Source organism: Cryptomeria japonica, chromosome 7 (genome assembly GCF_030272615.1).
Source record: "Cryptomeria japonica chromosome 7, Sugi_1.0, whole genome shotgun sequence".
NCBI lineage: Eukaryota > Viridiplantae > Streptophyta > Pinopsida > Cupressales > Cupressaceae > Cryptomeria > Cryptomeria japonica.
Window position 1 is genome coordinate 60,964,772 of NC_081411.1, and position 13,088 is coordinate 60,977,859.

Below are 13,088 nucleotides of genomic sequence, written 5' to 3' on the forward strand. Positions count from 1 at the left end.
CCTATTTTCAATTGACACTTCATATTTGGTGACAAAAAATTCTAATGCATTTTTGGAGGGTTTGACATATTTATTGATTTAGGTGCATATATAGCCCATATAATCATACATATCAATACAATTTGTATTGGCTAAATTGTTGCTAATATCACCTAGGGTACAATATATAGTTTATGGAATCCAAATATTTAGAAAAATATTAAATATATTCCCTATGTAGGCTCTACATTAGCCCAAGCACTAGTTAGGTATTATTGAATCATCTTTTGATTTTTTAACCTTTTCACATGTCTTTAAATTTGATGAAAATATGGTCATCAATGGTGCATGCCCAATGCCATTGTTGGTCTACAACCACTACCCAACCTGGCTGGTATGCCCACCACCTAAATTAGCACCCTATGACAATTGTTAGACATATCATTGACTAGTGGCTAATACCCATGGGCTTTGTTTTTAGCCATTGAAGCCCTTGTTGGAAACAATGCCGCAAAATTAGAGGGGGGGTGGGTGAATTAGTTTGCACAAAACTTTACATAATTTAAACTTAAATTCAGATTTGATAATTAATAGTTAAACCATAGATTAACACCACATCAATATCACACATAACACCAAGATTTTCGATGTGGGAAACCTGGTTAAGGGAAAAAAGTATGGTGGGGAACCTACCCACAATGAGATAATACCTTGTTAGAAGTAAGTGAAATATTACAATGGGGAATGCACATGCATTCGGGCTCACTACCTAGAGCTCATTGCTCAAATACAATAAGGACTACAACCCTAGGGAAGACTCACTATCTTACAAAGCTTCGAACAACAATCCGGATTACATAAAATAAGAAAATAACATCTCCTAGTGCATGATTACAATTTCGATTAAGAACATATACTCAAACTCTTCTCTTCACTCTTTTGCACACTCGTTCACACCTCTTCGCTCTTCTGTTCTGCTAGTAACTGATCAATATAATATACACACATGAAAATGACTCACAAATGAATATTATATGAATATATGCAAATCATCAACCTATATTTCAAGGTTGGATAAACCATCAATATAAATTATAAAATAATAACCTCACATGCTACAACAACATATGCGGACCAAAATAATGTCGGCCAAGACATAGTCTAGACCCAAATCATCATTGCTATTATGAAACACCTCCAAGAGTTATGCCTCAATCATCCACAATATGCTACAACTCTTTAAATACTGCATAACATGAAGAACACCACCAGATCAAGAAAATGATCAATAATGCACACACCGATCAATGTAGACAAACAACACATATAGAACATGATCTAGAAACATTTACAAACAAAGTGAATTTCACCACAACTATTGTAACAACTCAGATTACTAGAATCATCAACATATCTTTATCAGAGCTCAAGAACACCAACACAATTGACTGTCAACCTGAAAGATTCGCTTGTAGAAATCCAAATCATGGAACACCAAAATTGAGGACACACCCGAACGTCCCAAATACTCTGTCAAATCAGCAAACCAATATATTACAATTCCGAAGCAATGCGGAGCACAAACCAAAACACCGAATAACACAAACACTGAACAACAAACATCAATACCAGACGTCATAGCTTGATTAAATCATAATGTGGACCACTAAAACTTATATTGAATCAATGAGAGATAAGCATCTCTATACCCATTAAACTGCAATAACTTAACTACAACACATTAACCACAATAAATCATTTAATCTGACTGCAACATTGGAACACACAAAATAATATGTTGACATCAATGACAAAACACTGCTCCAACAAACATCTCAACAATATCCAACAACCCTAATAGGTTAGTGTGTGTTTTGTGTAGTGCCCCTCCCTGATTCATCTTGTCTTTTTGTACATCAAAGGAATATATTGATCTAGCTTAGTCTACTTTATGATGATTTGATGGTATCATGTTATGTAATAACCCTATTTCATGATTGTATTGGATATGATGATGGATCTATATTTGATCATTATTCATGATGAATCATATTACTTATAGGATTTTGATGACATTATGATTACGTTAACCCTACTCTATGATTATGATGACTGAGTTGATGTTATGATGTTTGTGATTGTCTTCTAGTGTCTTCGTGATCAGAGACAATGTCATACCACTCAATGCGAGCACGATATGACGTTGTGATTCTCTATCACTTGCCTAATCATTTATGATGTATATGTGTTATATATATGTTGTATTGTGTTTAGTGGGGGATGCAAGATTATAGGTACCAGACATCGACTCCACCTAGTCTCATAGGTCTGAGCATGTCTTTATCCCAATGGCAAGTTGTTGGAGATGGCATGTGCTTCCCTCTCATACTCTAGGCTTAAGTTGATACCCTTGCCAATTAGTGTCTTGGCTTGAGTCATTGGTCTGCGTCATGTGGTATGTTGTTCAACCTTATGTCGGGTTGCCTTGTGAGTTTGTGATTATTTATTAATTAATAATTAATCGATTTATATAGTTTATAAATATTAAATTAAATCAATAGATGAGATTAATATTTAATGTTAATGTGCGATTATTATTATTATTGGAGGATTATTATTCATTAATGTTTATTTTATGGATTTATATTATTTGGAATTGTGGAAATTAATTAATCAACTACTACATATAGCCATTGGCATAAATTATTAAATAATGGTTAGTACGAATACAATATATTTATACATATTTATTTATTGGGAGTTTATAATTAATTAATAATTAATTGGTGGAATTATGCTTAGCAGTACATCCATTTATTTATTTATTATTTATTTGATTATTTTATTTGTATGTGGGAGATATTTATAGTATTGAGTTTAAATTATATTGGCTAGAGCATTTATATGTATCTGTACATTTAATTATTTGTTTATTGTTTATCTATTTATTTTATTTTAGCTCATCTATTTATTGGATATTTATTATTTATTTATATTGGTTTTGATTTATTATTTGAGCTTTTTGATTTATTGGATTATTACTTATTTATTGTTTAATTACTAGATGGGTATTTATGTCTGTCGTACATTTATTTATTTATCTTCTTTATTGATTATTTATTTATTTATTTGCATTGTTGTTTTATTTATTTGTTATTATTCATGTACCTACCCCTTGTTATGATTGGTCCTCTTGAGAGTTGTCATTGTGAGGATAATATTATTTAATTGTTTGTTTATTTATTTATATTATTTGTGGTTTTATATTTAATTAGAGCATTTATTTATGTTGCCTTTGATTTATTTTATTGGGCTTTAATTTATTATTATTGTTTATTATATTATTATTATTATATTCTCTTGTTACTAATTGAGTAATTAAATATTATGTTTATACCTACCCTATTATTTCATTGGTTGAGATTTGAGGGTAAGTAAATAATATTATTTTATATTATTAACTTAATTTTTGGAAGGGAGGTTGGTATAGAATATATTTTGTTGGAATATTTTGATTGACATATATTCTTTCGTAGTTTTGAATGAGATTATATTTATTGGCTTTGTGAGAATTTTTTTGGGTGTGCTTCTGGATATCTTTCTACGACTTTTGGATTTTTGAATTGCTTGGACTGAGAATTGCTTGGTTGGGTTAGATTTTAGAAAGCTTTCTGTTTTGGATTTTTTCTCTTCTATGATTGTAATACTATCACTCTATTTCTAGGTTGGAGATCTTTTTCCATTCTTGCATTTTGATTTTGAAAGGAGCTATTTTCTCCGTGACTGTTAAAAGATTATTTTGGGGAATTTAGGGAGTGATTTCAGTTATCTATTATTGGTTCTTGAAAGAAATTATAGTGGTAATTCTTTTAAGTTGTAAATTGTGATTGCGATTTTGGGTATTGGTAGAACTAGCTATGGGAGATGTCTTCTTGTCTGAATTAATTTCCTGTATGGTGTTCCATTGCATTGTTTGGTCTTGTTGGGTCTTTAATGGATCTTGCATATCCTATTTTAGGTTCGCATAGTGTTTGGAGTCCTTATGTTATAATCCATATTTGTATGGTTGTCTTTGCGACACATTTTTGTTCATGTATTCGTTGGTTGAAGGTTTATGGTTGGGTAAATGATATTGTTGATCATATGTGAATCTTATTTTGTATTTGTGTTGGTCTTGTATGAGTTCTGGGTCGATCTCAGACCCTATTATGCCTTTTCTCGAAGCTGGGCATGATTGATTACATTTTTCTCCCATTTTTCCCAAATGTTACACCCAATACAAAAGTGCTAATCTAGGCTACAAAGGTTCCATTTCAAGAAACAATAGCACTAAAACTAAGATAATAGCACCAAGGTAGAATCGATACATTTCTGGGTTATATTTTGATGTCTAGGTTGACTTTTCTTGTTGATTTTGGACTCCAGAGGCTAGGGTTTAATGTATTGATGGTTTTTGGGCACTGCTATATGCTTTTGTGGTATGTTTGAATCCTTTTTGTGCTCCAAAAAGTATTTTGCACTTGTCTATTGAGGTTTGCAAAGTTAGTCCAACAAGATGCATGTATTCCTTACAGTTGAGGATGAGTTTATGTAGCTCCAATGAGAGGGTTTGATGTGCCTCATTGTTGAAGACTATGTGATAACATTGAATTCATATTCTTTCCCTTTCTATATGTTTATATCCCTTTGATGCTCTCTTTATTGTTGCATTATGATGTTTTGAGCTTATGACATGATTCTTGTTATATGGCATTGTATGTATGTGCATAAGTTATCTTTATGATTCAATTTTGTGATGGAAATTTAGATGCTTCCCATGTTGATTTTCATGTTGTTGTAATGTTAGCAGCAATCAAGAAGGAAGACTAAGAGGGGGGGGGGGGGTGTGAATCAGTCTTCACTGGTTAATCAAACTTAAAAACAAAACAGATTTGATAAACTGCAACAATGATAAAGATAAGCAAATTAACAACACAACACACAACACCAAGATTTTTGATGTGGAAAACCCGGTTAAGGGAAAAACCATAGTTAGAACCTATATGCCAAGAAGTGTGGTACCTGCGAGAGAGACAAAAACCACTCAAACACAGCAATGAAACATTATGTTAGAGGATTGAAATCATAAAAATAAACAAATGAAACCAAACTCTAAATGCATCTCATTGTTCTCTATCTCCAAGGATCCTTCAAATCAAGGTGGCTCTCAGCTTGGAAGAGCACTTGATATCTAGGATGCCTACCTAAAGAATGAAGGATATATGTGTTGGTATTTTGGTATGGTTTTGTCATTGATGTCAACACCTACTAAAACTCTAGCACTTTGGAGATCCAGCAACATTCATCGGCAAGCAAGTGACTTTTTGCACAGTCACCGGTAAATGGTACACCAGTAGGATATAATAATCACCAGAACTTGGAATTACATGAAAAACACTTGGTTGTTGAAGACATTGTTTGGACATCTTAACTTGGAGAATAGGTTAGTGGCATATTTGTATTTGCATATTTGCTGTTACCGACAAATAGGTCCAGGGTATATACCGATAGGTTTATCTTTTCCAAAACAACACGACACACTATGGAGATGATTAATTATTGTTGTAAATGCATCAAGCAGACATAATGAACCGGTTATTGCATCGGACATTGTATTGTTTGTAAATTGATTTTATTGTAATATCTTGTAGAGCCGACCTACTAAAATTGGTCTTAGGTTATGGTATAAATGTAAGGTCTTAATTATAAGATCGAATGTGGAATGAGAAAAACAATTGTGTGAAGGTATATGCGAGATTAAGCAGAGCTATACACATAGACATCATTTGAAGGTGAAGCTAGGTTTTGTAAGGACAATCAGAACTACACTGGTACTGAATCCAACATATGAAGATGCTATTTTGAGTAGTACATTCTTATTGGATTTAACCATCCAACTGTAGTCTGTGTGACTCCCATTTGTGTTTGAGTAGTGAGCTCTAGGCACTTGGCTTTTCTGCATGTGCAGACCCCATTTATGTACACTTACTATCTGCAGTAGTATCATCTGATTATGGGTAAGGTTTCCCACCATGGTTTTTCCCCTTACAAGGTTTCCACGTACAAATATTGGTGTTATGTGTTGTGGATGACTTTGTCCTTTCGTTTCATGCATTAATCTTTACCGATATTATACTTATCTGTTAAATTTATCCACTGGTATAATTGACTGGTTCATCGATATTAAGTAATAATTTGGTTTAAGTTGTTTTGGTTTAAATTCCTATTGGGAAATTGATTCACCCCCCCCTCTCTGTTGGCTCAGGGACCTAACAATTGGTATCAGAGCCGAGTCCTCTTTTGCAGAAGTTTAACAACTTGAGGAGATCCAATGTCTACTAACTATTTTAGGAAGGACAATCCTAAACTCAATGGAACCATGGCATATGGAAGATCAGAATGGAGACACATCTCAATTGCATTGGAAAGGACATCTGGGAAGTTACAAAAAATGGTTATACTACTGCTACTCCCGGTCAGCCTAATCCACCTACCTTAGGAAAAGATGAAGAAAATGATTGCAAAGCAAGAGAAGAACTTTTGAGAGCGCATTAACAGATCAACAAATCATGGGATTATCAGATAGATCAACTTCTAAAGCTATTTGGAATCATTTGGAAGCACTGAATGAAGGAGATTCCATAGTCAAAATTGCAAAACTTGGAAACTTCCGGGTCAGGTATGAAAATTTGAAAATGGAAGAAGATGAAAGGATTTCTGCTTTTATTTAAAGAGTTAATGAAATTGTTTTGGGTATTAAATGTTGTGGAGGAACCTTAAGTGAAGATGAAATTGTTTCAAAAGTTTTAAGAGGATTGCCAATGGCATATAAAATGAAGGTTACTGCTATAAATGAGTTAAGAACAATGCCTAATACATCACTAACTAAGGATACATTGATTGGAAAACTTTCAGCCTTTGAAATTGAGGAAATTGGTCCTGTTGCTACTATAAAGACAGATTTAGCCTTTAAAGCATCAACATCATCTGCATCATCATTTGACAAATCTGATTTGAAATCCTTTTATGCAAGAGAACTTGAGGAAAGCAGGAAAGAAAATGAAGAACTTGAAGAACTTGTAGCATTATTTGCAAGAAAAATGCCTAAAGGTCTAGTTGGAAGTAAGTATGAAGGTAAAGCACCCTTTAAGTGTTTTAACTACAATAAGATTGGTCATATGGCTTCAAGATGCCCTGATAGACATGCCAGACTAAGAGAAGAAGCTAGAAGGACATACAAGCCTAATCCTGAATATCAGAGATACAGATTTAAGAAGAATAAAGACAAATCTTGTTATGTAGCTGATGAGGGAGTGATTGATGATTCTGATGAAGATTTGATAGACAATGGATGGGTTTTTGTTTCTATAACAGAAGATCAACCGACACCTGAAGTCCAATCGGTAGAGTAGGCATTGGTAGCTAAAATTGAAGTAAAGGATGAATGGATCATTGATTTTGGATGCTCACATCATATGACAGGAGACAAAGGTAAATTCTTGAACTTTCAAGAATATAATGGAGGCTTAGTGAGATTTGGAGATGACAAAGCTTGTTAAATCAGAGGTAAGGGTTCAATATCTCTTGATGGTAAGCATAACACTGACAATGTCTACTATGTTGAAGTTTTAAAACATAATCTTTTGAGTGTTGTCAATTAGTTGAGAAAGGATTTCAGTTACAATTCAAAAATGGAAAATACAAAATCATGAATAGAACTGGTTTAGAAATTGCAACTGATAATCAAACTAGAGGTAATATCTTTCATTTGAATAACAATGAAAAGACATGCTTGATTGCACACATTGATGAAAGTTGGCTATGGCATAAGAGAATCTGTCATGTAAAATTTGATTGCATGGTAAAAATCAATACTACTAAGGCAGTTAGAGACTTACCTAAAATAGTCAAACCTCACAATACAATATGTAAGGAATGTCAATTTGGAAAACAAGTTAGAGCTAGTTTCAAAAGTATTCTAGAAAAATCCAATAATGTTCTTGATTTAATTCATACTGATTTATGTTGTCCAGCTAGAACTAAAAGCTTACAAGATGATAGATATTTCATGCTAATCATTGATGATTATTCTAGAATGTGTTGGGTTACTTTTCTCAGAGAGAAATCAAAAGCACTTGGAAAGTTTAAATTGTTCAAAGAAATGGTTGAAAATGAAACCAGTAAGAAAATCAAATGTTTAAGATCAGATCAAGGAGGTGAATTTACATGTAAGGAATTTGATACATTCTGTGAAGTGAATGGAATCAGAAGACAACTATTAGCACCTTAGGCACCTCAGTAGAATGGAGTTGTTGAAAGGAAAAATAGAACTATCTTGGATGCAACCAGAAGTATGCTATCAGAAGAAAATCTACCACATGTATATTGGAGAGAGGCAATAAGTACAACGGTCTATACATTCAACAAAGTTCACATCAAAGTTGAAAGCGGTAAGACCCCTCATGAACTATGGTTTGGTATTACTCCAACTCTTAAATATTTCAAAATATTTGGAAGAAAATGTTACATTAGAAGAGATGAGTATATTTGGAAATTTGATCCTAGAAGTGATGAAGGAATATTTCTTGGTTATCCATCTAAGAGTAAAGCATATAGATGTTTTAACAAGAGATTGTGGAAAATTGTTGAGAGTACAAATGTAAAGATTGATGAACAATTGAGAGGAACTTCAAGGTATATAAATTCTGAACCGGCAACAGAAATTCTAAATGAACCTACATTGAATCCACCGGTATAGAGTGAAGATCCAGTTACACCGGTATTATCTGAAAATTCCACTGTGACTGAAGAACAACAGCAAACAAAGACACCCCGGTATGTAAGACTAAATCATTCTGAAGATAAGATAATTGGAAACAAGCATAAAGGAGTTATGACAAGAGGAAGATTGGCAAATGAAGAGGTATGTCCTATTTCTCAAATTGAACCATCATCATCTAATGAGGCATGTGAAGATAAATATTAGACTAAACCTATGGAAGAAGAATTAGAGCAAATTGAGAGAAATAACACTTGGACATTAGTTTCTCGACCTAAAGATAAAAATGTAATTGAAACTAAATGGGTATTCAGAAACAAACTTAATGAAGATGGTAAGGTTATCATAAATAAATAAAGACTAGTGTGTAAGGGATATTCTTAGAAGAAGGAGTTGACTATAATGAAACCTTTGCACCGATAGCTAGAATTGAGGCAGTTAGACTATTTTTGGCCTTTGCAGCACACAAGAACTACCAAGTATACCAAATGGATATTAAATGTGCATTTCTGAATGGAGATCTTGAAGAGGAAGTTTACATTGAACAACCTGATGGATTTTCTTTGAAAGATAGCAAAGATATGGTTTGCAGGTTAAGGAAAGCTTTGTATGGATTAAAGCAAGCTCCAAGAGCTTGGTATGCCAGATTGGATAAGTATCTTTTGAAGATTAGTTTTTCTAAAGGAAATGCTGACAGTAACTTATACTATAAAGTGACTAATGATGACATCTGGGCTATAGAAGTTTTTGTTGATGATATAGTCTTTGGAGGATAAAATGGATTGTATAAAGACTTTTCTATTAAAATGCAACAAGAATTTGAAATGTCTATGATTGGTGAAATAAGATTCTTTTTAGGATTGCAGATTCCTCAAACTGAAAAAGGTATATTCTTGAGTCAATCTAAATACTTAAAAGATTTACTTAAGAAATTTGGGATGGAGAACTCTAAACCGGTAAGCACACCTATGACTACAAATAACAAACTATCTTTAAGGGATGAATCTACACTTGTTAATCCAACAAGGTATAAATCTAAGATAGGAGGTTTACTGTATTTGACACAAACAAGACCCGATATTATGAATGCAGTATGTATTGTTTCAAGATTTCAGAGTAATCCTAGAGAAAATCATGAATCAACAGTAAAAAGGATTTTTTGGTACTTACAAGGCACTACAAATATTGGATTATGGTATCCTAGAGATGAAAACTTTGACCTATGTGCATACACAGATGCAAATTGGGCAGGAGATATTGATGATAGAAAAAGCACCACCGACGGAGCATTTTTTCTTGGAAGTAGACTAGTTTCTTGGTTTAGTAAGAAACAAAGTTGTACATCTTTATCAACAACATAATCAGAATATGTTGCAACAACAACTAACTGTACACAGGTACTATGGCTTAAACAAATGTTGAAAGATTTAAAGGTAAAATGCAAGGAACCTATAACTATCTATTGTGACAACACAACAACAATTGATATATCTAAAAATCCGGTATTACATTCCAAAACAAAACATGTTTCAATCAAATTGAATTTTCTAAGGGAGAATGTTGAAGCAAAAGAAATAAAACTGGTTTATGTAAATACTAAACAACAGCTTGCAGATATTTTCACTAAACCTTTGCCTAAGGAGACTTTTGAATATATTAGAGAACAACTCGGGGTCATACCCCCATTGGTAGATACTTAGAAAGTTGATGTCTATCATCAACCGACAGAATTCACAGAGAAATATTTTACTCCGACTTTGATGAGGAAGCTACTTCACAGGGGGAGTAGTTGGTATATTTGTATTGATTAGTATTTTGCATATGAACTTGGTTTTGTTGCAACTTTGGCATTTGATGTCAAAGGGGGAGTGATATCTATGGAAAAACACATGTTACTCTTAGGGGGAGAGATTGTTACTTTAAGGAGATATTGTTGGCTTCATTGGTACTTTGGTATTTGGTGTTTTTGTTTTGGCACTTTGATGGTTTTTCCATCTTGTGTTGCCATCAATGCCAAAGGGGAATATTGTTGGTATTTTGGTATGGTTTTGTCATTTATGTCAACACCTACTAAAACTCTAGCACTTTGGAGATCCAACAACATTCACCAGCAAGCAAGTGACTTTTTGCACAGTCACCGGTAAATGGTACACCGGCATGATATAATGATCATCGACACTTGGAATTACATGAAAAATACTTGGTAATGTCGAAGACATTGTTTGGACATCTTAACTTGGAGAATAGGTTATTGGCATATTCATATTTGCATATTTGCTTTCACTGACAAGTAGGTCCAAGGTATACACCGACAGGTTTATCTTTTCAAGAATAACACGACACGCTATGGAGATGATTAATTATTGTTGTAAATGCATTAAGCTGACATAATGAATCGGTTATTGCATCAGACATTGTATTGTTTGTAAAATGATTTTATTGTAATATCTTGTAGAGCCAACCTACTAAAATAGGTCTTAGGTTATGCTATAAATGTAAGGTCTTAATTATAAGATCGAATGTGGAATGAGAAAAACAATTGTGTGAAGGTATATGCGAGATTAAGCAGAGCTATACATGCAGACATCATTTGAAGGTGAAGCTAGGTTTTGTAAGGACAATCAGAACTACACCGGTGCTGAATCCAGCATATGAAGATGCTATTTTGAGCAGCACATTCTTATTGGATTTAACCATCCAACCGTAGTAAGTGTGACTCCCATTTGTGTTTGAGCAGTGAGCTCTAGGTGCTTGGCCTTTCTGCATGTGCAGACCCCATTTATCTACACTTACTATCTGCATTAGTATCATCTAATTATGGGGAAGGTTTCCCACCGTGGTTTTTCCCCTTACAGGGTTTCCACGTACAAATATTGGTGTTATGTATTGTGGATGACTTTTTCCTTTTGATTCATGCATTAATCTTTACTGGTATTACACTTATCTGTTAAATCTGTCCACTGGTATAATTGACTGGTTCACTGGTATTAAGTAATAATTTGGTTTAAGTTGTTTTGGTTTAAATTCCTATTGGGCAACTGATTCACCCCCCCTCTCAGTTGCCTCTGGGACCTAACAATATGATCAAAGACCTAAATGCTATGCAACTAAGATCTTAGTGAATGCTATTGATATGGAACTATGATATGGTGCAAGATAACAAGATTAGTATGATATTAAACTAGCATGAGTATGATTTGAAGATGGTATTGATCTAGAATGGAAATGAAACTAACCTGATAAGCTAACACATGATAAAAATCTATGCTATGATGCTTACTACAATGATCTCAAAGAGGATAAAATGCTAAATGCTATGTGACTATAATAGTGTAGATGCATAAAAACTTAGATATATGAAGTGGAGGAAATAGGCTCTATTTATAAAAGAAATGATCAAATGGATGGTCAAGATCGAGTAATCTTAATAAGGGTTAGGATTGAAAGTTATCAATCCATGTAATATTTTCAACCCAATCTCAGGTTGACAAGTGTCACCATGAGGAGGCCTAAGAGGATGTTAAGTAAGCATTAGATGCTTATTAAGCTTTGAGGGTTGACATTAAGAGGATGAGCCATTGGATAAATCTATTATCCAAGAATGAAGGCTATTGTCCAAGATTTAAACTCTTGTGCAAAGTTGAAAGATGGTCAAAGGGACAAACCATCATGGGTTAGCATGGTGAAGAGATGATGTCTTGTAAAAGCATTAAAGACTCTTTGAAGACTTTGGAGGTTAGCTTGTTGGAAGGTAGATAACCTTCAAGGCTTTTGTAAGACCCTTACACATTCGGAAGACTCAACAATTTAACTTGTTGAAAAAGGTTAAGTCTTCAACACATTTTGAAGACTTTCCCCAAATTTGGAGAAGTGACTCCCTCAATTTTAGGGATGTGACATGATTAGAGGAATTTAGGCTAGTTAAGTGGGATTTGAGGATTTCTAGAAGAATTATTAGGAGGTTAATAGAAAATGTAGGAGAATGCAAGTTGGATAAATAGGAATTTTATTTAAAATAAAAAGATTTATTTCATCGAAAATTAATGCAACTTGCATTTGTAGGAAAGTGCAAGTGGGGGGGCGGGGAATATAAATAAATTTGATTTATTTATATACAAGCATGATTTTAATTAAATGTAAATTTAATTAAAACGGTTCAATCAAATAAATAGAATTTATTTAATTAATGGATAGAAAGGGGAATTAATCAAATATTTAAATTTGATTAATAGTTGGTCTGGAAGAAAAGGGATAGATTAAATAAACCTTAGTTTAATTAATGGATGGATAA